General features: G+C 41.9%; 1 long non-coding RNA gene across 1 annotated transcript in view; it reads right to left on the bottom strand.

Annotated features, from left to right (window-relative positions):
• Positions 1-18,400: 18,400 nt before the first annotated feature.
• The window catches only part of LOC148001735 (uncharacterized), a 226,300-nt gene continuing 216,739 nt past the window's right edge, over positions 18,401-27,961 (bottom strand). The window contains exon 2 of the long non-coding RNA XR_015635580.1: positions 18,401-19,034. This is a non-coding gene — a long non-coding RNA (uncharacterized LOC148001735). The remainder of the gene's footprint in view (positions 19,035-27,961) is intronic.

Below are 27,961 nucleotides of genomic sequence, written 5' to 3'. Positions count from 1 at the left end.
GTGCCTAACTGTCACAATAGGACCACAGGACCTTGCATGTAGTCCTGAAGAGAAGGATTCCTAGAGTCACAACTAGCAAAGTAGAGTCCCCGTAAGAAAGCTTAACGACCTTGCATCAAGTTTTCCCCACTTCAGTGCTACTGATGCTTTAGATCAGATGAATCTCTGGCGTGCAGGATCCTGCATGTTGTGGCACTTTGAGCATCATGCTGGCCTTTATCAATAACATTTCAGCAGCATTCCTATTGCCTCCATTGTAACAGCCAGACGGGACTCCAAACATTGTCAAAAGTCTCTTGGGGGAACGAAATCATCTCTGATTGAGAGCCATTGAATTACAAAGATCTTCAAGCAACTAAGAAATGCTGAGGGTGAGGGAAACAGTCTTCCCTCAGAGAAGAGCATACTGATTGGTTATCTAATACCACATGATTATCCCTGTAAACATACACCTGAGTAACATTCAGACTTAGCAGGTTATATTAAGGAACATACTTGTATATACGTATACATATACACATGTAACAACAATTTTAAAAAGAGGCTATGAATTTGAAAGGGAGCCAGGAGGTGCCCATGAGAAGGTTTAGAGACAGGAAAAGGAAAGGGGAAATGACGCAGTCAAATTATAATCTAAAGGATTAAAGAAAAAAGATTGTTCTGAGACCTCTATTAAATAATAGTCTTTTAAAGACATTATAAACTATAGCGCTTGCTACAAATGAAGGTCAGCATTATGACCTCAGAGAAATGCTAGACACAGGAGTTGAGGGCATCATCAAGTAAATCAGTGCAATGAGCAACTCCAGGGCTCTGCATGCAGCAGGGACTTCTTGTGTAGAGAAGTAACTGCAGGGTGTAGGGAATGAAGAAAGCTCGATGATACAGTCCTGTCATTCTAAGAGGTACCATTCATTACATGGATGAATTCGATTGTAGAGGTGTCTGAGAGCAAGCTTCCAGGGGGAGCCATCATGAAAACAAGGACTGAACACTAAAGGAAGAGCACGATGGGGGAGGAGGGACTCAGGAGCACCTGGAGCAGCATCGAGATGGAGAAGCCATTTTCCTGGAGAAGAGGAACCTAGACTATCCAAGAATGTGTGTTGGAGTGAATAGAGATACTAAGTCAAGGTAGCTGAGATGTCCAATGCAGGAAGCTCATGTGACTTGTTGCTTAAATAGAAGTCTGGGATCTGTGAGGATGAATAGAGGTCAGGGATTGGCACATGTGTGAAGATTGTTGCTTCAGTAAATGTAGAGTTTTCAGTGGAGCAAACAAGATCACAGTGCCTGGTGCAACTTGGAGCTCGGGATGAAGAGCGTGCTACAGAATGACCCAAGGCGAGTTCTGGATTCAAGAGTGGGAAAATCGGGAGGGATAATATACAACCGAAAAGCACTCCTGTAATGTCAGTCCATGACGCATTTCCTAATTCAAAGTCACCTTTACAATAGCTCAAGCTTAAATAGTGTCTGAAATAATAACAGTACCTTTCATGTGTGCATCATTTTATATAACACATGTAGACACCACACAATCCAGCAGGCACCAGAGAACCAAGCAATATGTATTTTTCTCTGGGACTTACATAATTCCAGTTGACATTTGTGTTCGTGGACACAGAATCCACCTTTGATCATGTCCATCTAGTTGATGTAAAGGCATAGATTTTGAGAGGTTTGGTAACGTTTACAGTTAGAGAACAGTGGGGGAGGAGATCTACATATACAAGCCCATGTTGCTAGTACAAAAGATGATCTCAAAGCACTTTTCAATCTTTCTTTCTTCCTTTCTTTCTTTCTTTCTTTCCTCCTTCCTTCCTTCCTTCCTTTCTTTTTTCTTTCTTTCCTTCCTTCCTTCTTTCTTTCTTTCTTTCTTTCTTTCTTTCTTTCTTTCTTTCTTTCTATCGATCCCAATGAAGTAGATCCATCTTTCAGAGGACGGAACATCTTGTTATTGGGTGAATTTCTCCTTTAGGAAACAAAAGTGGCCCATTCTAACTTTGGAGAGGCCACTCATATATTTACTGACTTCTACCTTCTGATCATCCTGAAGATGAGGCGGTTGAGGCCAGATGTTACTGGAAGAAGCGCCACCCCTCAGGGAGGCCAGTCTTTCCACACTGTCATTGATTCTGTCTCCCATTGCTGTCTCCGTTTACAGAGTAATCACATCTGGCTAACCTTTAACTAAGACCCACACTCACGCTCATGACCCTTTAACGTGTACACATTCTCCCATTGTTATGCCTATTCCCTTAACATCTCTTCACATTGTACTTTACATCAGTGGGTTTGAATATTGTACCTGGTCACCAGAGAATCTTTCTGTCTTTTATCAGCTCTACACTCATCACACTTTCACTCAAAAGAATTACACTGAGGCAAACAGATCACCCCACATCCCTGAAGAAGTCCCAAAAGACAGATTACTAAGTCCCTGATCAGCTCTACTGAAATGAAGTCCTTCAGCTGGGGCCCAGGAACCTGCCAATTTAATCAGCTTCATGTTGACTGTTAGACACACTAAGGCCTAGGAGCACAAGCTAAGGTGTGTGTTTATTTCCTGGGAATGTTTCTGATCTTCCCAGTTTGAGGCAGAATGGGGAACCGCTCCTCTGCCAGTATCCCTGCTGTTGGTCAAAGTACAGACGTTCCCGTGGCTTTCAGGAGCAGGCCACCTGTCTCCTGATCACACGCCACCCACGCAGGCAGTGACAGAGCAGAACTGAGAACTGCAGCAGAGGCAATAGCTCAGCCTGCCTCCTGTCCCTGTCAACAGACTGGAGCTCAGCACACTGCACATTAATGAGTCCTATTTTCTACCCCAGCTTCTTTAAAAGCTGCAATATTAACACCTACCGAAATAATTTAACTCTACGTCAGTAGGCTGTCTTCATCTAAGCAGGAGAGACATTTCTACTGCTTTGCCAGAAAAATTTTAACACTCCCCCCATTTGTGTGTGTCTATGCATATATATGCACTCACACATGCATACCTATACTTTGCTTTTATCACGAGACATGAAGGACACAATCCATGTAAAGGGCTTAGAACAAAGCCAGCCACTAAAACAGAAATGAAAAATCCATCTCTTCTACCCTTTCTAGATGTCTTCTCTTTCCTGGACTGTGTCCTGGGAGGCTTTTATGTGCTGTCTTTTATGCCTGTTGTCTGACTCCTGGTTGTCTTGGACCATCAGAAGTCCATCAGAAGTCTAACCAAATGGACACACAGGTTGTAGGGAGTCACAATAACAGCAGACAGAACCACTGACACGATGGTCTCCCTGCAGGCAGGTGCTTCTTCCACTAACTTGGAGGCAGAGGTGTGGCAGGGAGACTAGTCCTGGAGTGGTCTTTTGTAACCTCAAAGTCTACCCCAATGACACATCTCCACCAAGGTCACACCTCCCAATCCTTCTCCCAAGCAGTCCACCAGCTACAGCCTAAGCATTCAAACATGTGAGCCTACGGGGGCCATGCTCATTCAAACACCACGTCCTAGGTGTTCCCTACTAGGCCCTGCTTTCACGTGCCTGCAAATTTTCCTGAACCAAACACAGCATGCCTACCTGCCTGCTTCTGTGAGTGTGTCTGGCTGTTGTGCACACTTTTATACTTGCTTTATTGAAGGTCACCCTCACAGTCTTCAACTTCCCATATCACCCCAACTTTACAAATGAGACCACTAATGATTAAAGGGAAATCTGACATAAAGCTTGGGCTCTCAAGATAAATAATCTCTTAGGATTGCCTGGGGGGTCATTCTGGAGACTCAAGTTGAATCTTCCCAGACCCACTCCAGACTACTGCAGGACCTGGAAAAAGAGAGCTATGCTAAACGTTTCTGTTCCATGACTGGATTTCCTCCCTCACAGTCTCTTCAAATTCCCACCTAACATTCTGTACAACCCCCACTTCCTACTCTGTACACACCCCCAGTTCACACTCTGTACACACCCCCAGTTCACACTCTGTACACACACCCCAGTTCACACTCTGTGCACACCCCCAGTTCACACTTTGTTCACACACCCCAGTTCACACACTGTGCACACCTCCCAGTTCACACTCTGTGTACACCCCCAGTTCACACTCTGTGTACACCCCCAGTTCACACTCTGTACACACCCCCAGTTCACACTATATGCACACCCCCAGTTCACACTCTGTGCATACCCCCAGTTCACACTCTGTGCACGCCCCCAGTTCACACTCTGTACACACCCCCAGTTCACACCCCCCAGTTCACACTCTGTACACATCCCCAGTTCACACTCTGTACACTCCCCCACCTCGTGTGCTGTTTAAATCTGCCTCACAGCCTTTATCATAGTTGAATTCTCTACTTATCTGTGAAGTGATGCAACGGCCTCTGATACCTTACACTAGACTATGAGTTCCATGAAGACAGTACCCTGTCTGTTTTTATACATTGCCTTATTCAGGCTAGCGTATTGTTCCTAGTATACAGTTGACATTCAACACATATCAGTCATCTCCAGGCCTGCCTGTGAGGTCATATTCAGTCTTTCAAATCTATTTATACTCCATTTCTTTAGGAGCAAGGAATGAGTTATACCCTATGCCTCTCCTGAGATACAAAATTTAAAGAAGAAATAACTCTGAAAGTACAAATTCTCTGACTTATCATCGATTGACAAAGGGCTCCAGAACATCTGGGCAGATGCTGTCCACTGAGCTAGATGCTCACCTTTTGAAAGAAGGCCGTATGCTTGCTGTGTGCACAACTGCATTCGCAGAACTTAGGCCGAAGCTTGGCACGCTGATTGTAGATGCCGCATCAATGTCTTCTTGCACGAATGAGTTGATAGACCAGTGCAAGTGAAGGAAAGGCACTCTTCTTGTCTCTTTCCTCAAACCATGGCATCCTCCCCTCAAAAATGCTTTTAGGAGTCACTGAAACAAGGCTTCTGGCTAATGATATTACAGAAAAATTATCAACAATGAAGGACACCTGTGGCAATACAAAACATGAAATAGCTTCAACAAAACGTTGCAGTTCGTGGGATAAAGAGGCAAAATTATAAATGGTGTCAGCCAGTGGCTTCATATAGAGCAAAATATCAACTGGACAGAAATGTAAACCTTAACTTAAAAAATAATGTGTGTGTGTGTGTGTGTGTGTGTGTGTGTGTGTGTGTGTGTGTGCCCATGCCACAGTGTATATATAGAAGTCAGGGAACACTTTTCTTGAGGTTTTCTCCTTACTGTGTTCACCAGAGATGTAGAGCAAGCTCTTTTACTCACTGAACTACCTTGCCAGCCTCTCTCCTTGCTAAATGTTTGAACACGATGACACCATAAGGGATGTCCTGTGAAACTTTGGTTCCTTCTACTTTACTTCGTGTGTGTGTATGTGTTATACATGTAGACTGTATGAAGACACGTGTGCACTAGTATGAAGAAACCAGAGGAGAATGCCAGTCTCCCACTCTCCCACTCCCCCTCTCCTTATTCCCTTGAGACAGAGTCTCTCACTGAACCTGGAACTAGGCTGGCAACTGTGAAGGTAGAGCAGCCCTCCTGTCTCCGCCTTGCACAGCACTGAGGTTATAGGTGCAAGCACATGTGATCCTGGCTTTTTATTGGGGCGCTGGGGATACAAATTCGGGTCCTCCTGCTTGCACGCAAGGACTCTTTCCTTCTGAACCATCTCCCCAGGCCTCTGTCTCTGAAACTTTGAAGTAACACTTAAGTCTACGGTTATGAAAAAGAAGAAGTTATTGAGAAATATCAGGATCTGTGTTCGCTGAGTCTGAGAAGGGATTCAGCTACATGGATTACTTTAAGGAAGAAAGAATCTGTGATCATTCTTCTTCCCTGGCTTGTGCTTCATCTTTTCACAGTGCAGTAAACTCTTAACAGTTTCATCATCCAACATACCTACAGGCTCGGCTTAGAGGAACAACGCACTCCCCAGATCTCCTTGCTGATGCCCTAGCTGTATTATCTGTCTTGCATATTCTTGTTTGAGATGCCCCCTGTAACAACTTCCACAGGCTTCTTGTGCTGTTCTGTTTCTTTTCTAGAGACATAGTCTAGACTACAATAGCCCTAGACATAGACATGTAGGTGTTCACCCATAGGCCCTCATGTAGAAGTCCTAATGGATTATTCGTAGTTGCTGTTATAGAACTTAAAGCCCGAACAGCTTTCAGCCATGTACATAGGTTCCGTTACCTCTGGGCAACATCTTGACACTCATGGCTGCCATCTGGTTCTTCCCAGGGCTCATTATTATAGAAAGATTTCTATCAATTACAGTGTGTCTGGATGACTTGGCAGATAATTGGGCATCAAACTCTGATCAGCCGAGGGCCAGGTTATTCTCAGCTTTCTATAATGGAGAATAAAGTACACTTTGCAATGTTTCCCCCAGAATCATTTTATTTGAATAATGGAATTTTCCCCTAACTCCTTTGTATCATTTATCGATTGCTTATTGATGGTGATAATCAATAGTCATGATTTTTGGCTGTTCCTTTGTCATTCTCTAAGTAGTGTCCTGTAGAAGCCTGTCATGGAGAAATATTTCCTAAGGTAGTCCTAGTAGTCTTCCTTAGAGGAAGTTTTTTTTTGTTTTTTGTTTTTGTTTTTTTTTAAAAAAAAAGGATTTAAGGTAAATCGAATATAATGTTCCCTAAACCTCACAAAAACCAGTGCTTCAATCCAAACTCTGAGGATAAATAGTAAAGCACAAATTCTGACTTTAAATACTTTAATCATCTAGACCAGGCCAAGTCCTATTTGAATATAATGGATTTTGTTATTGGTAAGCTCTGTGAATATTAACCAATAATTTTTATTCATCCTTTTCCCTTAACTGTTTTGTGTCTTTGGCAAAGGTTCTTCATTCTTCAAATATTTCTTAAATGTTTTAAATTAATTCTTTGAGGATTTCAGTGGATTTTTATCATTGTACCTTGGCTATGCCAACTTTTTCTTAACATTAAAGAACTAATTATAATTTACAGACAAAACAACATGTAAAAGGCCAAGTTTAGGGACTGAGATGGCTCAGTGGCTAAAACAACTGGTTGTTCTTGTAGGGGATCCAGATTCAAATCTCGGAACCCACATGGCATCTCACATCCAGCTGTAGCTCCAGTTCTCAGTGATCTGAGGATGGGCTCTGGGCACACACTGCTGTGCACAGACGTACATGTAGACAAAGCATTTGTGCAGATACAATGAATTAATTAGATTTTTACGAAAAAAAATGCTTTCTCCCTGAAACAGCAAAGGAGGTGAGTAGTGTTCATGATGATTCTAATTCTTGCTTTCTTGGAAGGCCATAGATTCTGTCTATGCTTGGACTCTGCCTGATGTTCATATTGAAGGTTAGGCAATTGAATTTGACAGTTTAAGCTTGGGAAGGTTCTACATGGGAAAAATGGAGTAGTTTGAGAGTTGCATTGTTAGAAGAGAGAGAGAGATGCATGTGTATTGTATGCATTGTTCTAAAATGGTGCCATGGCCCAAGTCCTGTGAGACCTCAGGTTGCTAAGCTGTTCCTCTGCTTGCTGCCTCATCCCGAGCCCACACATAGGGGGTGGGTCCCACTCTAAAGCATTTCTTCACAATACTTCCTGACTATGTGTTCATGCCAAGAGGTGGTAAGACAAAAGGACTCTGGCATTTTACCTCAAAGATCAGATTTGAATTTAACACTCCAGAAAAAGTATCAGAATAAAAGATGAAAGAAATGTGAGCTCTTGAATTTGAATATACACAGTATTATAAAATTTTAACCAAATGAATTAAAACTATCACCCTTAGGTTCCTTTTTCTGTATTTAGAAACAATGTTCCCTAATGAATCACATCTTCGACTTGCATTATGGTTTCAAAGCATTGTCCCTGGGAGAGCTATTTTGACCATAGACTATACACAAACTAATCACATCTTGATGAGGGCTAATATTCACCTGTGAAGCCTCATGACCTGACTTGGCCACCTTGATATTCCCATGACTTCAGAAAGTCAGAAAACGAAATTCGAGGGCTAGTCACTTAACCGTGTTGATTCTGTTAGACTTCTTTCTAAAAATATTCTTAGTGACCTGGAGCCTTTTAAGGATTGTTCCAATGTGTCATGTGTGAGACAGGTCAGGGAGGAGGGAGGGGTGTCAGTATTTTTAATAGAAGACAGGGACAAGGCAATTGTATAGCCATACAGTGGCCGAAATCTCCAATTGCAGTGAAAAAACAAAATGACCATCTCAACACCTTCTGAATTTTTTTCTGCTTAAAACCTCTTTGATACTTACTGTACAAGGTAATGGTTCATTGGGGTAGTTTCATTTGAGGGTATCATGTACTTTGATAATACTATGTAGCCAGGCATCACTTGAACTTGGGAATTTGAAATCATTCTGTCTTACTCTTCTGAGTGCTGGAATACATGTGTGGCCCACCACACCCAAATGCGTAAGAAAATCCAGATTGCATTCTTCAGTTATGTATTTTCAAAATCCATATCACCATCTGGCTCATTGTTCACGAACCTCTATTTGATTATTTTGACAAAAAGTGTTGGGGAGGAAGGGGAGATACCCATCTATTTCAGTGGCCGAAATTCTTTAAGGTTCAGTTCCTTAGGCCAAAGAGAGAGGTCCTCGACTGTTCTCCTTTGTAAATATTGCTTCCTCAGTGGCTCATACTCGGGATGATGCTGGATAGCGTCTCTCAGTTCAATTTCTCACAGCTACCTGAGAACCATTGGGGGAACCAAAGAGAAGGTGAGTGAGCAAGGTCCCAAAGGTTTTGGTGTGTGTGTGTGTGTGTGTGTGTGTGTGTGTGTGTATGTGTGTGTGTATGTGTGTTTTATGTGGGCAAGTGTATGAGTGTGTGCATATGTGTGTGCCTGTGTGTGAATGCATGTGTATATGTGTGCATGCACATGTGTGTGAGTGTGTGTGGAAGTGTGTGTGAGAACATGTATGTGAGTATGTGTGTATGTGTGTGTATGTGTTTGTGTGTGTACATGTGAGAGAGAGAGGAGAGAGAGAGAGAGAGAGAGAGAGAGAGAGAGAGAGAGGGAGAGAGAGGAGAGAGAGAGAGAAAGTCCAAGAAACAAATAACTATGAACATCTGTACTGAGATGGGACAGGGAGAGCTGAGGAGGAGCAGGCTGGGGCAGAACACACAGAGAACGGGTGTAAAGTGCACAGGCAGGCTTCGTCAGTTCCCTTCAAATAATTCCAATTGACTGACAAAAAAAAAAAGTTGTATGTACCACACTAGTCTGAATGTGTCAGTTATTTTATTTTGAAAACTTTTGCACATGGTAGGCAGTAAAAAATATTTGTGGAATGAATGAAATTATCACCAACACCCCTGAGCCATATGAGAACTAAGCTTAAAATCCTTCTCATTAAAATGCAGTTCTGTAGCTCAAGGCCTCTTAGTACTGACTCACTTTTATTGGCAACAGTGGCCATCTGTCCAGGCTGACTGCTTTGAAGGTCGTCTCTGTCATTCTTGCTGGTCACGGAATCTTCCTATTTTCTTTCTTTGCTTTTCTTTGTGACTGCACTGGTAATACCCTACCCCTGCCGCTAACCGTATGCAAGATATCTATGGAACAGCTGATCACTAAGGGAGAGTGGACACTGTTCTTCTGCTTGCCTGGGTGCCCATGAACAGTATGAAAATTTTTTTCGAGGTCATTCGGGAAGCAAGCAATGGAGCAGATTGCTAACCCTCCTGTCTGCTTCCAAGTCAGGGCACTTGAGCCCAGTATGGGGCGCCATGTGTTCTGCAGTGAGAGGATACTTAGTCAAGGTTGCTGACAACAATCATCTGAAGGCTCCTTAGGAATGATCACCAATGCCCTAGGGCCATGGGTGCAGTAATCAGTGTGGAATCAGAAAACTCATGGTCTTCTGGAAGCTATGACCACTAGAACGTGCTGCTTACCAGGTATAATGCAGTGGTCTGGCATGAGAAGGGTGGGTGTACTACTTCATGCTATAGGGATGATGGAAGAAAAATCTGATGTCTGCCAGCAACCTTGAGAGGCATGCTCCTTCCCACCCAGTACTTTGGGGACTGTCCACAGTCATCCTTCTTGCTGTAGCTCTCTGTGTGGGTGTGGGCTCCCCAGTACCCTTCCCTGGGAGGTCTTTTGGCCTCCAGCTATACCTGTATTCACTGCTTCATTCCTTTTAGCAAGCCTGACAGAAACTGTTCTCCATCAGTTAGTGAAGCAGAACCATTCCCCTGTCAGTTCCCACAGAGCCTCAGAAGCAAAGGCCGACCTGTGCCAGTCATAACAGCTCCCAATGAGCCACCGGGGGCCAAGCCACATTCTCCAAGCAAACAGTGTGGCTTTCTGTACCCTGACATTTCTAGGAGACAAAAGGCAAAAGTAGGAGCTGAGAGATGGCTAAGAGGAACAGCTACCTGTTGCCCAGTGCCAGCTCTGCTTTTAGCATTTAAGACCTACATTCTATTTTAGTCATCGATGTTTGCTTGTGAGCATGAACAGAATACTCCTGTTTCCCAGCCTTGAAGCTGAGACTCTGAGAGGTGAAACAGTACTCCAAGTACACCGTAGGCTCTGCCTTTGACAACGTGACATGATGTTGTCATCTACAAAGTTTGCGTTTAAGGACTGTGTCATACAAACAATACCATACATACACAATTCATGTTTTAAGTAAGTGTATGATTTTGTGTTGGGCAAAGTTCACAGCCACCCTTGGCTACATAGGATCTGTGGGCTGAAGCTTGAATACACCTTTCCTAGAGAGTCTCCATAATGAGTTTTAAATCTAATCTGCCCATAAAGCTGATGTTTTTCTAATGCCACATTACCTTAGCGCCCGTCTTTCAGGTTTTCCTCTGCAGAAGCTCAAACAAAAGATACTAGTGCTCACTGGAGAGATGCCATTGCCTAGCTGTGGCCTGCAGCTGCATATTGTTCATTTTACCAAGCCACGGTTTGTAAGCTTCTTCTCACGCACCTGTTTTCCATAGCAGCTTTATGGACATGGACACAACAGAACCCTGGGTCTTGCACAGCTGCCTTTGGCCAAGATTGAATTCACTTAGAGCCATGGCTTGCATTCTGTTCTCTGAAATCCTGAAACATTTATCACAAACTGCTCAGCAGGTATGCTGGCTTCCTGAGCCACATAAAGGTCTTCTAGGACAGCATCAGATGGCTCAGACATGATGTAGCCAGGAAACACAGTAAGCTGGATGACCCAAACATCCTTAATGTCTACATGATATCAGCCAAGTCAGGTCCTCTTAACCTCCATTTGGCATAGAGCTTAAGGAACTCTGTGCTTATACCAGGCCCTGGTTTTCTGTCTGTGGAATGGAGACAATTGGAGTCTCCTGCTTGTGTCCCATACATACTCTCTCACACAAAGGCTCTACAGAAGAAATCAAATTCTTGTTAAGCATGGCGTTTCCAAGAGCAGTTCTTGGTATGTGACCAATCGCTCACAGCCTCTCAGAGCTTCCTGCTCTTGGCAAGCACTTAGTTGTGTTCTGATCTCCCTTATTAGCGTCAGACACCTAGTCTTAATTTAGCCATCCCAAATGGTGCCCTTTCTTGCCTTACACATGATGATTCTGGGACTTTAGTTGTCCAAAATTAATCAGATCATCTCTAAGCCAGATTTCCTGTCCATTTTATAGGTCCATTCAAATAATCTCTCTTTGATCTAATAAATAAGCAAACAAAAAGAACTTTAACCTAATTATTCAAAATTGGTTCATGGATTCATTAACATCTGATGAACACCCGTGCAGCTCCAGGTGTTTTTGAGACACCTGTTCTTTCTGACAAGCACATGTGATAAAGGAGTGTGACAGGGGAAATGAACAGGTGATTGCTAGCTAATGAGTACTTCGATAATGACATTGACAACGATTTATGAAAAGTGCTAAAGAAAAGTACCTCTGCCTGTACCTGGGAGTGTGGAGGGTAATACCAGTGTAGGTGTTAGTTGATGTCAGGAAGATATGTGGCATGTTTACATGCATTATCTTCTCAAACCTTCACATCCATCTTTTGATATGAATATTAATACTTTTTAAACAAAGAAACGGAGGCTCAGAGAAATGAATTACACCGTCCAAGGTTCCACCCCAAAACCACTTTATGGATGAAGGGCTTGCATTTGTATTCCCGCCTCCTCCCTCTTGGGGAGTTCTATTCTTCACAGTAGCCCATAGTCCATCTTTACAAATCTGTTTTTAAAATAAAGACATAGCTACCTTGTTACTTAGATGTTGTGTGATCCCCATCTTCGTGTTCTCTGCCATATATGACTCCGTGCTCTTGTTAAGTCTCCCTGGAGACCCCCTAGCACACTCCAGTATAGGATGGCAAGCTGAGCCAACTTCTCTACAGAAGTCTTTTCAAATCCCCTAGCCATATTAAACAGCCAAAGGTTTGTCCTTGATATGGAGAAAATTTTGAGAGAATTAAGAAGGAATTCATGCAAAAAATAAGATAAAAATGTTCTTCCCTTTATACATCTAGTAGCAAGATTTTGACAGTGTCTGACAGGTACCTCAAGAGAAGGTTGCTATTGGTCACCTAAGCATTTGGCAGACAAAATGGATGCCTTGGTAACAGTTCACATATCTGGAGAAAAAACAAACAAACAACAAAGAAGCACGCACAAAGAACAAACAAGGAACAACATGAATTGGAATCAAAGTTTTCACTATGCGGCTGTATAACCTAAGCCAAATGGCTGGCCTCCCAAGGCCCCAGATTTCTGTTTTTTATAGCCACCTCATGGGTTACAAAGAGTAAGCAAGTTATTGTGCAAAACTCTACTGAGCACCATGCCACAATTAGTACATCTATAGCCATGAGATTCCTACTGCCTGTGTCTTCCCACACTACATTGATTTTATTGGATATATATCCATATCCATATCATAACAACAAACCAGTTCTGAATCATCCATGCGAACTGATATAATGTTCTTTCATGGCAGATGGATGGACTGCTGTAGATAAAATATGTAATAAGTACATTTATCACATCATTGATAAAATGTATGATTCGGAACCATGGCAAATTATCCAACAAGCTAGACAAAAACACTCTCTAGGGACCATTGCACCATGAGATGGCTGTTCGATAAATCATGCTCAAGGTGTAGTCTTGGTCTCCTACCGTATGGGTGATGGTCATCAGGGTTTGACAAGTATTGCCAAGTGCATTCCTCACTTTAGTTATTACTGTGTTATATGCAATGACTAACCCCCTGCAGTGTAAAATTAGAATTCTGAATAATCTTGACAGATGCAGAAGTAATTAGTCATATACGGATGAAGTCACAGACAAGCAAGGCCCCAGTAGCTTATTTAGAGAGAACACCTTCGTAAACACATGAGTGGGAGGATGATACACGTCTAAAAATATGGTAAGAAAGAACTTAGCCCATCTAGGAGAAGTGCCAAAAACCGATGCCAGTAAGAGCCATTCAAAGACCATAGGCTTGGGAATCGAATTTGCATTGCATATGACAGATGGACAGATCTTCTCTGCCCCACCCCGCTATGGCTTCCTCACCTTTCCCCCACCAAGATAATACTTTCTACATCTGTTAGGAATGATACATGAAGCAACTCCCGATACTCTTAGATGCCAACCTAATATCCATTTCTGTATGACTAGCAGACACTGAAGTATGTTGGAGGTGATGGGATGAACTCGCAGACGGCGAGCAGCAGAGAGTAAATCCTAATCAACACGATGTTTTCTCTCCACAAACTTCTGATATATGAAAGAATCAGCTGTCCTTGTTTACCTTACAGTTGTTCCCATGTGTCTTGCCCCCAGTTCTGCATTGAAAGAACTGTGAGATGATGAATAGACAGATGTCACTCAGAGCTGCGGTGTTTTGAATAGGAACGCCCCCTGTAGATTCATGTGTTTGAATTCTTGGACCATATGGAGTGGCACTCTGAGGAGGTGTGGCCTTGTTAGAATGGGCGTGGCTTTGTTGGAGGAAGCGTGTCACTGTGGAGGCTGATGTCAGGGTCTTAGATAGTCAAGCTATGCCCAGTATGGCATACAGTCTCCTTACACTACCTGTGTATCCAGATGTAGACCTCTCAACTCCTTCTCCAGCACCATGTCTGCCTGCACACTACCATGCTTTCTGTCATGATGATAATGGACTAAACCTCTCAAGCTGTAAGCCAGCTCCAATGAAACGTTTTCCTTTATAAGAGTTACTACGGCCATGGTGTCTTTTTATATCAATAAAACCCTATCTAATACAATAGTCTTTTTGATATTCTCTTAACTTGAGCATTTAACCCGATGGTCACCTCCTTTTAACAACTCTTTTGCTTCAGGAGTCATTGCCATTTCTAGTTTTCTTATCCAGTTGTAGGTTGCTGTTTCTCAGTTATAGAAGACACCTACCTGTCACACATCATTACCCCTGGGGAACCATCCTTGACTTTTTCTGACTTGTTGATTGCATCCATTCCCTTGGTTCTAGGACCCTTGGTTACCTCATCAAGCTCATAAGCATTCTTTCTGTTTCTGACCATAATTTTAGGAACCTCCTGACCACAGTTATTCCTTTACTAACATTAGAACCAGCCTCTTCAGGTTTCCAGTGTGTGCTGAAGACCCCGGTGACTTTTCTGCTGGTGCTGTAAGCAGCTCCTTTAGGTTTCTAACATGAACTGATAACGAGCAGCTCTCCCAGAACTCCTCAAGGTGTTTGGTACTACCTCGGTACAGCTGGAGCACCCAGCATCGTGGACCGAGAAACTCCCATGCTCTGGTCCTTTCCAGGGTGAGACAACCATTCTTTTTCTCCACTCCAACTGTGTAGTGTAAACCAATCTAATGGATCCTCTTTTAAAATATAATCATTTTATCAGATCTGCTTCTTTAGAGAACCCCGACTAGTATACAAATCAAAACTGCATTACATGAGGTGCTACTTAAAAGTAAGACAATTGATCCCCAGAAATATTATAATTTAGAGAATTACCATTCATTCTTAATAACTTGATATTAAATACCATGAGGTACTAGAACTATCAAGCCAAGTATTGGCTAAATTCATTTATTTTACTTTGTATGATAAGGCTTCAGTGCCAATTTGTGAAGTTAATTTAATATTGAATGTCCACCCACACTCTCCTTTATCATTGTTCAGCAGATAATTAACACCTAAATGTAAAAAAATCACAGCATCCTCATCAATGGGAGTTTTATTTCTCTAAGTTAACCCAAGCATTTCTCTTCCCAAATTATTAAAAATGAATGGAGTCTAGGTTAGAAACCTTAGAAACTATCTATGCTGCCTGTTCCTGGGTAGTAGGGACCATCATGAACATCAGCAAACTTTCAATGAGAATTCCCCTTAGCCTGCATTCTACTGAAATACTGAGGATACCAGGATCTTTACATGTGGACTCCATTCCCATAGAAACTCATCATCGAATGGCTTGGCAGGCCCTAGAAAGCTACATAGCAATGAAAACAAGATGTGTTGTACAAATACACATGCTCCACTTTTTAGGAGAGGAAGAGATAGTTATGATTGATCTCAAGAATTAAACAGTATTTATGTTTATTCAGTCTCTTATATGACATGGTGTCTCAGACTAGAACAAAAGAACCTTGCCATGATATGTGGGTAGGATTTGTACAGATTTGTGGCATTTCCATCTCTTATCTCATAGAACTATTTTTAAATCAGTCATTCTTTCAAAAATTATATTTGTCCCCTATGATATGCAAAAACACTATGTGTAGTGTCAACAGACCATGAAGTATATAAGAAAATATTCTGCTTCTAAAGGAAAGACAATGACGGTGGCAGCAATATAACCTATTGAGTTCCTGGCAGGAGCCTTAATGAATAGTTTCATTATCTCTTCAAAACATTAAAAGGAAGAAATAAGCATTTCTATTAAAGATAAAATTCAGGAATAGGGGTGGGAACCCCTTTTCCACTATAAGCACCATGGCAGAGACCTAATGGGTATCCCCCCACCCCCATATCGGAATCATTCTCCTGCCTCACCACCCCTCAAACTACCTTTGTTCTGGTCATTGATAACATCAAGTGTCAGTTTATACACCATTTTATTGTTTTATAGAAACATCTTCATGCATCAACTTGTTCATGTTCACAGCCAGCATCTGAAGGTGTCGTCATCCCACATGTATATGTAAAACATACATATACACATTATGCTATAGAGGGTTAGGTAACTTGTCCATGGTCAACCTGCCAGTTTGTGGCGTGCCTAGGACTTACTCTTCATAGCAGCACACAAAACTTGGGGCTTGAGGTGAGACCCACCATTGTCATAAGGACACTGAATGTTTCTATAGAGAGTAGAATCCAAAGGAATCACTGTGGGAGGGAATTAAAAGGGGGTATATTTAACAAAGACAAGAGTAGGAAAAGAACTGCCTAGGGAGTGAGCAGAGTGAAGCTTCTCCAGTTGAGGAAGACAATCTTTACCATTGGAATAAAGATCTCTTTTGTGTTCCCAGCTCCACTGTGGATTCATTTAGAATATTAGGCAATCCCCTAGACCTCTCAGAGCTGCTCTCTCATGCAGCATGTAGGGGAGGGATGTATGTGCAACTTCACAGTGGTACACCTGAGATGTGCTGTGAAAATAGGTTTAAAATCATATGACTTTACAAATACCAATCCTCATGATATTCATTTTAGATAAGATTCATTTGAGGCTCTGAGTATTGAAGCTTAGGGCCACAATCACACAAGGGCCACAACCATCGGAAAAGGCTGGCAAGAACACTGGTATCAGTTCCAAGGCCTTTAACGACAAGCCAACACTTCAGGACATACGGCCATAGTGTACGGAAAGAAAACAATTGCTAAGCTTCTCTGATCACGAAAATGTACTCATTTCTGCCTTCATGTAGAACCATGCCAAGCAAACATAGCTATCTGCACATGTGTTGATCTGAGCACAGTATGTGGTTCTATGCAGTCTATTAAGTTTAAAGTTAATATTTTAGAAACTTAATCTCTTTAGAAACAGTGTAAAGAGGCAGATTCTTAAAGGTGATATATTAGGAGGGCTCTGTCCCCACCAGTGGATTAATGTCATTGTGGTAGGAAGAGTTAACACATCCAGAGAATGGATTCTTGGTAAAAGGATGAATTCCCTTTTCTTCCTTCCCTTCCCTTCCCTTCCCTTCCCTTCCCTTCCCTTCCCTTCCCTTCCCTTCCCTTCCCTTCCCTTCCCTTCCCTTCCCTTCCCTTCCCTTCCCTTCCCTTCCTTCCTTCCTTCCTTCCTTCATTTCTTTTTGTATATGATACTATCTACTATTTATGATACAGCAAGTATGTCTTCTGAAGTCTTAGGCTTTACAGTCTCCAGAACCATGAGAAATAAACATCTGTTCATTATACACTAGCTAGAGTGTGATACTCTTTTTTTATACCTGAACAAAACCAATTAAGACATGGAAAAAAGGACTAGTACCCGTCACTTAATACCACGGGGACTAACTATAGATACCGTCTCAGTAGAATCTTTGAATAGACCTAGAGGTGGTAAGAAAGACTTAAGACTCATACCATGCTGTGGCCAGTCAGCCCTACCTGGGAAATGGCACAGAAAATAGCCATTATATGAATAGAGAGCAATACCTGGCCTTTAGGGGAGATTGGGAACCTAGGTTTCATTGCCTTGCAGAGTCTCTTAGCACTCTTTCAAGCTCACTTGACCTTTGTGGTCTCTTGGTCTTATAGTTACCCTAGAGTCTCTGATACCCAGTCGTCTCCTCTAAAATGTCACTGTGGCTTTGCACATGGCAGGACACGGGAAGGAAGTGTGTATTGACTGGATCTTCTATTTGCTGGGTACAGTTTTACTTTCTTTAATTAGTAAGTGACCTAAAACTTGGGAACTTAAAAAAAAATCTGTGCTTCAACTTTTTCAAGGTCACAGGAGCTGTGTGTAATCGTGAGACTGGCTTTCAGATCACATCTGCATAATTAGAGCCAATTCCTAGTGCTTTAGTTCTGAGGATAACTCAGTTTTCCATCTGTCTCATAAACAACATCTGTTACCTTAGCAGATGCTTTTAACACCACCCTCAGGATGGTGTGAGGCTCTGAATTGTATCAGTCTCTTCCGCGGGCTAATGGAAACCCATTGGGCAAGGCAGGTTATCTCTCTAACACTGCGTGGTGTTAAGTGGGAAAGGTAATAGCTATTTAAGCAGTTTCGTTGAAACTATGACATGAGATTTCTTAGCAATAAGCAGGTTATCATATGATAGAATCTTAAAGAGGTGGGGTCTAAAGAAACTCTAAGAGTAATCTCACATTCTAAGCATGCTGGGAAATATATGACTTGAGACTGGAAAGGCTTTCAGATGAGTTTTACCATTTAATGTATTTTCAGTGTTTCTCCACATGGACAGCGGGCACACAGCAACGTTTACCTAAACACAGCGCTCATGAGGAAAACTCTACCCAATGCATCTTCATACCCAATTTGGAGGTGAGGCAAAGTCAAAAACACAAATCTATAATCACTGTCCTCTGATGCTCTGTCCTGAGTGATGCTGTACCCCTTGCCCTTGCAACATTCCTAAACACTTGAGCATTCTGTGGTTAGGGCAGGCATTAAGGGATGCACACCACCCTCAGGGGCACCAAGGGCTCAGCCTTTCCTCATCTTCAACTCACAATGGTTCAAAGAGGCAGCCAGCACAGTTTCTGGGTCCTCCTTAACGTTTGGGACTCTTCAACTGTGGAATCCGAATGACTCTTCTGGATGCTCTCCCAGAGCAAATCTCTGGCTTCGAGTTCTTTGGACAACAGCCATCATGAAGACATTTGCTACTGCCAGCATGTTGATGAGAACATGGGAAATACAACTCAGGCAGGAACACACGCAGGCGTTTCTAGGCTACCTTGGCCAGGGAATCCTTGTCATTAGCTTCTTGGGAAAGAAAAGCCATCCGCTCCTCTCCCCCACTTGGCTAGTTGTCAACACTGCAGAAGTTAAAAGAGTTCCACAGGATTAGAGGGGGAACACTCAGGAGAAATACAGTCCATAAATTTAACAACGGGCCCTTAATATGTATTTTCTATCCTGCAGGCCTCCTGGGCTTCAACATGCTAAGGAGAAAGCTGCAGATTTGGGGTATGCCTTCTTGGACTGTTCAGTAGATAGACCTTGGGTTTTTGTTTTGAGCATTTTGGGTTTGGGTAGAGATTTGGTTTATCATCCTCTTCTGTCAACTCATGCTACCCTCTCATGTTCGATCACACAGTAACTTTTTCTTACTTTGTTTCATATTTTCCCTTTACCTGCCACCTTCTCTTACCCCTCTATTGTTTAGTGTGCATTGACGATGCTCATATGTGTCTCTTTGTGTGCGTGTGTGTGCACCTGTGAAAAATGAGCGGTGGTAGTTTGTGTGCAAATTTGTCTTTTGCTTCAGTGCTGTGTTTCTTCCATCCATGCCCAACTTGGTGCCTGACGGACACTCACTACCTTTTTCCTGGCAGCTTAACTTTCCACGTGTCAACGGACAACTACTTGCTTGCAAACAATGTTGCTGCATTTGTTTTTCCCTACGTGCGATCTTGCTGGCCTATGTGAGAACTCCGAGGAAAAAGACTCCACCGTAGGCAGCCCAGACACTAAAGCTAATGGCTGCCTGGCTTCTTTTCAGAAAGACTTGGCCAATTCCTATTAGCGATGCAATGCAGGCCCCTGTTCCTTCAACTTATTTATAACTTGGAGCCCTGTAACTTTCTAAACTTTTGCCAGAGAAGTTGCCTGAATTGCTGTGGTTAGGATTATTGATGGGGCTAAGAATCTAACTTGAGTTCTTCAGTTTTCTGCCTTTGTGAATTATCTTTGTATTTACTTTTCACATCTTCCAGTTTCCTCCCAGCGATCAGTGGGTGTTTCCTCTGTAACACCATTGATTTTCAACTTTTTTTAAAAAATCATTTCGTCTGGGTACAGTACACATATGCTAAGATCGTTGTGTCCATCTAAATAGAAATTGCAGAAGCAGTTCTGAACCTGTGGGTTTTGACTCCTTTGGCAAACCTCTGTCTCCAAAAATATATATGCATTGTGATTCATAACAGAAGCCAAATTACAGTTATGAGGAAACAACATAAATAAGTGAATGGTTGGCGGTTAACACAGCATGAGGAACTGTATGACACAACAGAAGTCATATCCTTAAGTTTGTGCTTGTAGCATCTTATTTAAAAATATTTTCCCTCCGAAGGGCCACATTTCCTTCTAACTTGCTTACAATTGTACTTCTACATTAGGGTTTTAAACTATCTATAAGTCTATATAGCATGAAACAAGAATCAAAAATGTCTATTTTCAATATAACAAACCAGCTTAAAATCAGTTTATTTTCATTATAATAAATCAGCTTTCATTAAACCATCACTAAATAGCTTTTCTGTTTCCTTTCTCTTATTCACATAAGTTTCCTTGCAAGACGCTCGTTTTAATCTGGTTCATATTGGTGCATCTGCTGCTGTGCTAATACCTATTGCTTTCTGTTTGCTATAGGAAGCTTTTCCTTTCCCTTTTGCATTTGTGTGTGTGTGTGTGTGTGTGTGTGTGTGTGTGTGCGCATGCACACATGGGTGTGTTCTCATGTGAGTGTGTGTGCAAGAGTGTGTGTGTGAATGCATATGTGTGAGTGTGTATATGAGTCTGTGAGTGTGCATGTACATGTGTGTGTGAAAACGTGTGTGTGTGGGTGTGTCTGTGTGCGTGCGCACATGCATGGGTGTGTTTTCATGTGAGTGTGCAAGAGTATGTGTGTGTGAATGCATACATATGTGTGAATGTGTATATGAGTCTGTGAGTATGTATTACGTGTGTGTGAAAATGTGTGTGTGAGTGTGTATATGAGTCTGTGAGTGTGCATGTATATGTGTGTGAAAATGTGTATGAGTGTGTATATGAATTTATGAGTGTGTGTGAGTATGTGTATGTGTGTGACTGTGTGTGAGTGTGTTTGTATGTTTGCATATGAATCTGTGAGTATGTGTGTGTGAGGCTGTGTGTGTGAGTGTGTTTGTATGAGTGTGTGTATGTGTGTGTAAGTGTGTGTGTGAGTTTGTATATGAGTCTCTGTGTGTGTGAGTGTGTGAGTGTGTTTATGAGTCTCTGAGTGTGTATGTACATGTGTATGTATGTGTGTGTATGTGTGTGTGAGTGTGTGTGTATGTGTGTGAGTGCGTGTGTGTGCATGTGTGTATGTATGTGAGTGAGTGTGTGTGTGTGTGTGTGTGTGTGTGTGTGTGTGTGTGTGTGTGATTGACTTAACTATTTGTGTATCATAACTCTGTGAGGTTCATTGTGGAATCAAACCTGCCAAGCTTCTCAGAAGTTTCTGCTGAGCTTTACATGGAATAAAATGAATACATGATTTGCTTAGGGAAGAACTGACCAGTTTATACTAAGTAATTCCATTCATTGACAAATCTTCTCCGGTGTCTTATAACAGCAGAGTTCTAACTCTAACCCATAATATTCCATGCACTCCCTGTATGTTCACTGCTATTTCCATTCTTGAGAATTTTAGAAATCCTTCATGTTATGAATGCATTTTCCTTTTTATTATCACTTCTTATTGATAGTGTATTTGGCAACCTTGCTGAATTTCTCAACTAGTTTTGCTAAGTTGCTATTCCGTGGTTTTGATGCACACCTGACTCTGTTTATTAGATGGTCCACTAAAGCCATATCCAACTCCCTTTCATCCCGAATTTTCCCAGATCCTAGTTTGTACATTGCCTTTTGACCACCAAACATCATGTCTGTCCGTCTTTGTTTAATATCTGAGAATTGCTCCGGCTGAAGGCACAAGTAATCTACGGTGCTAGGTGCAAGGCCACAGCCTGGTATCTTCCATGTTCGTTTTCTGATGGAAATCTTGGCTGTATTTCATGAAAGTACAATATCAGTTGGTGGCTTTTTGAAGATTAAAAACATGTACTTTACCTGGAATAATTTGAGAAATATTTGGTCTATATGACACCAAACATCTCTTTTCTATAAACACCACACACACACACACACACACACACACACACACACACACACACACACACTATTTCTTAAATACTTAAAGATACAATTTGGACATAACCAACAGAAGTCTGGAAGCTGTGTGTTTGAATGTCCAGCTGTCTGAATTGTTTTAATTATGTGTTTTGTTTCCCACTGGATGAGATTCATCCTTAAAACAAAGGAATGCCTCAGAATGACTCCTTTTCCCCCATCTTTATTAAATTGGGTATTTCTTATTTACATTTCAAATGTTATTCCCTTTCCTGGTTTCCATGCCAACATCCCCCTAACCCCTCCCCCTCCCATTCTATATGGGTGTTCCCCTCCCCATACTCCCCCCATTACCACCCTCCCCCCAACAATCACGTTCACTGGGGGTTCAGTCTTAGCAGGACCAAGGGCTTCCCCTTCCACTGGTGTTCTTACTAGGCTATTCATTGATACCTATGAGGTTGGAGCCCAGGGTCAGTCCATGTATAGTCTTTAGGTAGTGGCTTAGTCCCTGGAAACTCTTGTTGGTTGGCATTGTTGTTCATATGGGGTCTTGAGCCCCTTCAAGCTCTTCCAGTCCTTTCTCTGATTCCTTCAACGGGGGTCCCGTTCTCAGTTCAGTGGATTGCTGCTGGCATTCGCCTATGTATTTGCTGTATTCTGGCTGTGTCTCTCAGGAGAGATCTATATCCTGTTCCTGTCAGCCTGCACTTCTTTGATTCATCCATCTCATCTAGTTTGGTGGCTGTATATGTATGGGCCACATGTGGGGCAGGCTCTGAATGGGCGTTCCTTCAGTCTCTGTTCTAAACTTTGCCACCCTATCCCCTCCCAAGAGTATTCTTGTTCCCCTTTTAAAGAAGGAGTGAAGCATCCACATTTTGGTCATCCTTCTTGAGTTTCATGTGTTCTGTACATCTAGGATAATTGAAGTATTTGGGCTAATATCCACTTATCAATGAGTGCATACCATGTGTGTTTTCCTGTGATTGGGTTACTTCGCTCAGGATGATATTTTCCAGTTCCATCCATCTGCCTATGAATTAAGATGCTTTCTTTAGTCTCTATCTGCTACTTTAGACATCAGCATCCCATAAGTCTAAATAGCAAGCATCTATCTACTGCTGGGGTTCTGAGCTCTGAGCTGGGGAAAAGCTTATTTGTCTGTAACAAGATACAATTAGCTTTCAGATTCAACTTTCCTCTCTTGGGAAAAGAACACAGAAAACTTAGTATGATCATATCTGGAGGCTAATTATGAGGTTATTGACAATGTTGATAGAGCTATATGATTTAGAGTAATCTATATGAATATAGACTGAAGTGCTTAAGCTGCTACCACAGCAGAATCTGTGAAGGAATATTGAGATTCCTCATTGAATATGGGAAGAAACATGTAAGATCTGTTAAGAGCTATGGTGTAAAACATTTCAGGTAAAAATATTCAGGTCAAATCATGTATCTCAGTGAAGGTTGTATTGAATAATCTCCCAACAGATTAGTCAATGTAAGAGAGCCATCGAATGGATTTTCAACCTAGCTGCACTAAAAAGAATTATCTATATTTAGAGTGTATAATGTAAAAATAGTTATCTGTGTTTAGAGTGTATAATGTTACCATGTTTTAAGATAATAATTAATGGAGTTAGTATAAGTAATATAGTTTTTGGCCTTTAACCTTCTTGTGTGTCACTTTTACAGAGTATTTTTTTTATAGTGGCTTTATTTAGCTCATGAGAGGAAATGGGAGAAAATCCAAATACTTGACAACAGGAGAATTTTTAGCAAGTCATCTTTACAAATATAATTAAGTACTATATAACATTTAAAAGAGCTAAGCAGACTATTTCAACACATAATATCATTTTACAAAAAAAACAGAGTATGAATTCTAGAACAGGAAGGCAAAGCATTGTGCAAGTTAGAAAGACATGAGTATGTGCTTGTGTATACAGCACATTGCTTATGCACTGTGTGTGGCTACTTGAAAGGCATAGGGCAAAGCTGAGTATTTTCAGTGAAGACAATTTCATTTAGAAAGCCTTAAATATGTGTCCCTATACAGAAGAGGTAATTAATTGATATAGTCCCAAAAGTTCATAAGGGTGGAGACTTGATCTCCAGTGTGGCAATACTGAGAGGTAGGAGAGCCTAAAACATTTGGGGATCAGTGCGAAACTTAGGCCACGAGCCACACAACCTGGAGAAATGATTATCTGGTCGAGCAGAGTGTTGACTCCTGTGAAAGGGACCTATAGCCACACCCAGCCATTTTTCACTCCGGCACACATTCCGTTGCCCACAAAGTCTCACTCCATTCTAGGAGACCTTCACCAGAGACCAAACAGATGGGGTCACCCAACCTGGGACTTTCAGGCTCCAAACATATGAGCTGAACAGAATAGACAGTGTTTTAATGCAACGCACCACATTCGGGAGATTTTGTTGTAACAAATGAAAATAAACTAATACAAGAGACCACTCACTCATAAGACAAATCCTTGCCCAAGGACACAGGACTCAGACTCTATTTTCCTTTATGGAGATTCCATCCCAACAGTCAAGGCAACTGTCCAAACTACCTTCAATTATTTAGGTCTCAATCTACGAATAAGTATAAGGATTTCTCGGCAGCTCAAGAACGTTTAGAAGGTGGGTCTCCTGAGAAGTGTGGGGCCTGTGCTACATGCCAGGGCTCCCTTGGTATCTATTCTCTCTTATCTTGATACTGCAGTATTTTCTTGGTAAACAACTGGCTTCAAAAAGAAGAGATTTTAAAAAAAAATCCATGGTGCCATTTTCTTTTAAATTTTGCTTGTATGTATGTCTACCCTTCATGCTTGCCTGGTGCCCATGGAGGCAGAAGTGAGAGCCGGATCCCTTGGAACTGGAGTTACTGGCAGTCATGAGTCATCATGTGGGTGCTGGGAATTGAACTTGGGTCCTCTGTGCTCTTATCCACTGAGCCATCTCTCCTGCCCCACGTGGCAGTGATGTTGCTTTGGACAGATCTCTGAGCAGAGAGTTCCATTTCTAAGCATCATACACATCTAAAGAGCCCCAGAAACTGTATGTCGTGGTGGTAGAGTAGAGATGAACAGGATTGGCCAGTGGACAGTCTGGGTCAGCTATGGCTGTCAAGGCTTCCATGGTGACTTCATGTTTGCAAGGCTATTGTGTCAGAGCCAGTCGTGTTCAGTGGCATCACTAAATGAAGAAAGAAGAAGAAAGCCTTGCTCTCTGTTTTTCCTGAACATGTTACAGCATCCTGCAGGGGAGGGGAGGGTGGTAAGCAGAAAAGGGAAAGAAAGCACAAAGAGCTCTTCTAGAGACCAGGAGTCCCTGTGCACATGAAGGCTTCTTCATACTTGGGACTTCTCTTTCCTTTTGCTGCTTCATTGCAGTCAGCTCTGTCTTCCTTCTCTCTCCCTGGAAAGATTATTTAGTATCTCGGGATTTGGCAAGTGATCTATTCAAAACGGAATTCATATTTTGTGTCTTGGACTAGGCCATCAGAAGCCTCATGCCCGAGTGCCCTTTGGTCCTGCAGCCTTAGAAAGCGTGTGAGCTTGCTTCACAAACAACTTATTCTGTTCTGAGGTCACTTCTGTGGATACAAATTTGGGTGTGTTGTTCACAGTTTGTGCATGCCTGCAGGCCTCCTTAGTAAATATTGTGCATTCTAGTATTCGAGATTAGGCAAAACGTACAATATAGTAAGTCAGTATACTTAAGAATTCTTTCTTGTTATGAATGTGACGTTTTCCTTGTGGTCTTATGGGGCTGGCAGGAGAAAAATAAAGTCTATCAGTTCAATACATAGAGAAGAAAATTAGGTGCTTTAGTAGTTTCTGACTAAGCTGGAAATACTTTCTAAATGTGTCTATTTCTCCTGCCAGTCCCATAAGACCACAAGGAAAATGTCACATTCATAACAAGAAAGAATTCTTATATATATTTACTTTATCTTGTACATTTAGCTTACTCTTGAATATGAGAATGCATAATGTTTACAAAGGAGGCCTGCAGGCATGCACAAACTGTGAATAAAATACCCAAATTTGTATCCACAGAAGTGACCTCAGAACAGAATAAGTTGTTTGTGAAGCAAGCTCACACGCTTTCTAAGGCTGTGGGACAGAAGGGCACTCAGGCACAAAGCTGGAATACCAGAACACACAATTTTTACAAAGGAGACACGAAGGCATGCACAAACTGTGGTTGATGAGGTCTCCAGAAAGTTCTGTTAATACGAAGGGGATAAACGGGCAGACTTTGAGTGTCAGGAGAGCTGGAGCTGTCAAGCGGGTGAAGACCACGTGAGCCCCCTCTCTGCCTTTCTGTGTCGCCTTCACTTCTTATCCCTCTTTGTCAGTATCTTCCTCAAAGCAACCCCAGTCCAGCAGTCAGGCTGATTCTCCAACGTCTCCTGTGCTAAGGAACGTTTGCTTTGGCAAGGATGGGCTTGTCAATGTTTCTCAGATCACACTGCCTAGACGCTAATAACTCCCTTACCTACCCTACCTCTCCCAGGACCCATCTTCCCTAGTACCTCACCTTTTCGTACTCCACCTCAGAACTGCTACCCAAGAGCCTCAGAGGAATCTGAATGCAATGCCAAGCACAGCTTCACCATCGTAAGTGCGAAGCACGCAGGCTCCACAAGTATCGGCAAAAACAAATGTCAACTTAAGAGGCTGGGCCAGATGTAGCAGGGTCAGGCTCCTGCTTTGCTTTGCTACCCACACCTTCTCTCTGAAGAAAGCCAGAGTGTCTGGGGAAACAGTGGATAGCACAGTCAAATCAAAGAGATCCACAAAGCCCACTGCTATGCAGATAAGAAGATATGCTAGGAGAGTAGCCAGTGAGAGGGAGCAGGAAGGGCATCGGTGGTGAGAGGAGAAGCATGCAGGAGAGTTGATGAGGGGAATGAGGGCTGGAGACACAGCCCTGCTAGGGTCTTCCTTCTCAGGGATCTTCCCCCTCTTGAGCGTCACTATGTTTCCAAGTTGGCTACAATTTCTTTACATGACTTCGTGCTAGAACTTTTCGATCCTCTGCCTTCAGAAGATAATAGTGCCTCATGACTCCTCTCTCTGCCTCTATTTCTCTGTGTCTCTATCTATCTTATTCTCTCTCAATCTCTCTGTTTCTCTTCCTCTGCCCTCAGTCTCTCTAATGTTATATCTTTTTCTTTGAAAGAATAATCAATAGTAATAGTATCATGATTAATAAAAGTTATGAGTACTCTATTAAATTAATTAGATTAACTTTGACTTTATAAAGTAAAATATTTGCATATAAAATGAACCAATTAGAAAGGAGAGAACCTTAAGAACTAGAGAAAATATTGGTTAACTACTCATCTGATAAGATATGTTAATATACAAATAATCTACTTAAGCAATAAGAAAATTGATCTGGGAGATATCCTGTTATCTCCTGTTTTCTCTGGGAAATAGACGTTTCCGAGAGAAAAATTGCTCACTAGCACTAATTATGAGAAGGTTAAAAAAATAAAACTAATGTAAGATATTGTCTCATCCCTTTGGAATGGCAGTTATAAAAAGACAGAAAATAATGAATGCTATCAAGGATGTAAAAAAGGAAATAAATTTTATCCCATTTTTTGGTGATATAGTCAACATGGGAAATTGTGTGGTGGTTCCTCCAGTAACTAAAAATAGAACCATCATATGATGTACCTATTTCACTACCAGGTATAGAACTAAAAGGAATGGAATTACTTTATTAGAGGCCCATGTATGGCATATTTATAGCAGCCAAGATAAGGATTTGATGGCAGTGTCCCTGGATGAATGAATAAAGGAGATGTGGACAGCCAGCCATACAATACCATTCTATC

Source organism: Rattus norvegicus, chromosome 13 (assembly GCF_021556685.1).
Source record: "Rattus norvegicus strain SHRSP/BbbUtx chromosome 13, alternate assembly SHRSP_T2T, whole genome shotgun sequence".
NCBI classification, from domain to species: domain Eukaryota; kingdom Metazoa; phylum Chordata; class Mammalia; order Rodentia; family Muridae; genus Rattus; species Rattus norvegicus.
Note: the sequence above shows the minus strand (reverse complement) of the source record. Positions and strands in the feature narration are given on the sequence as shown.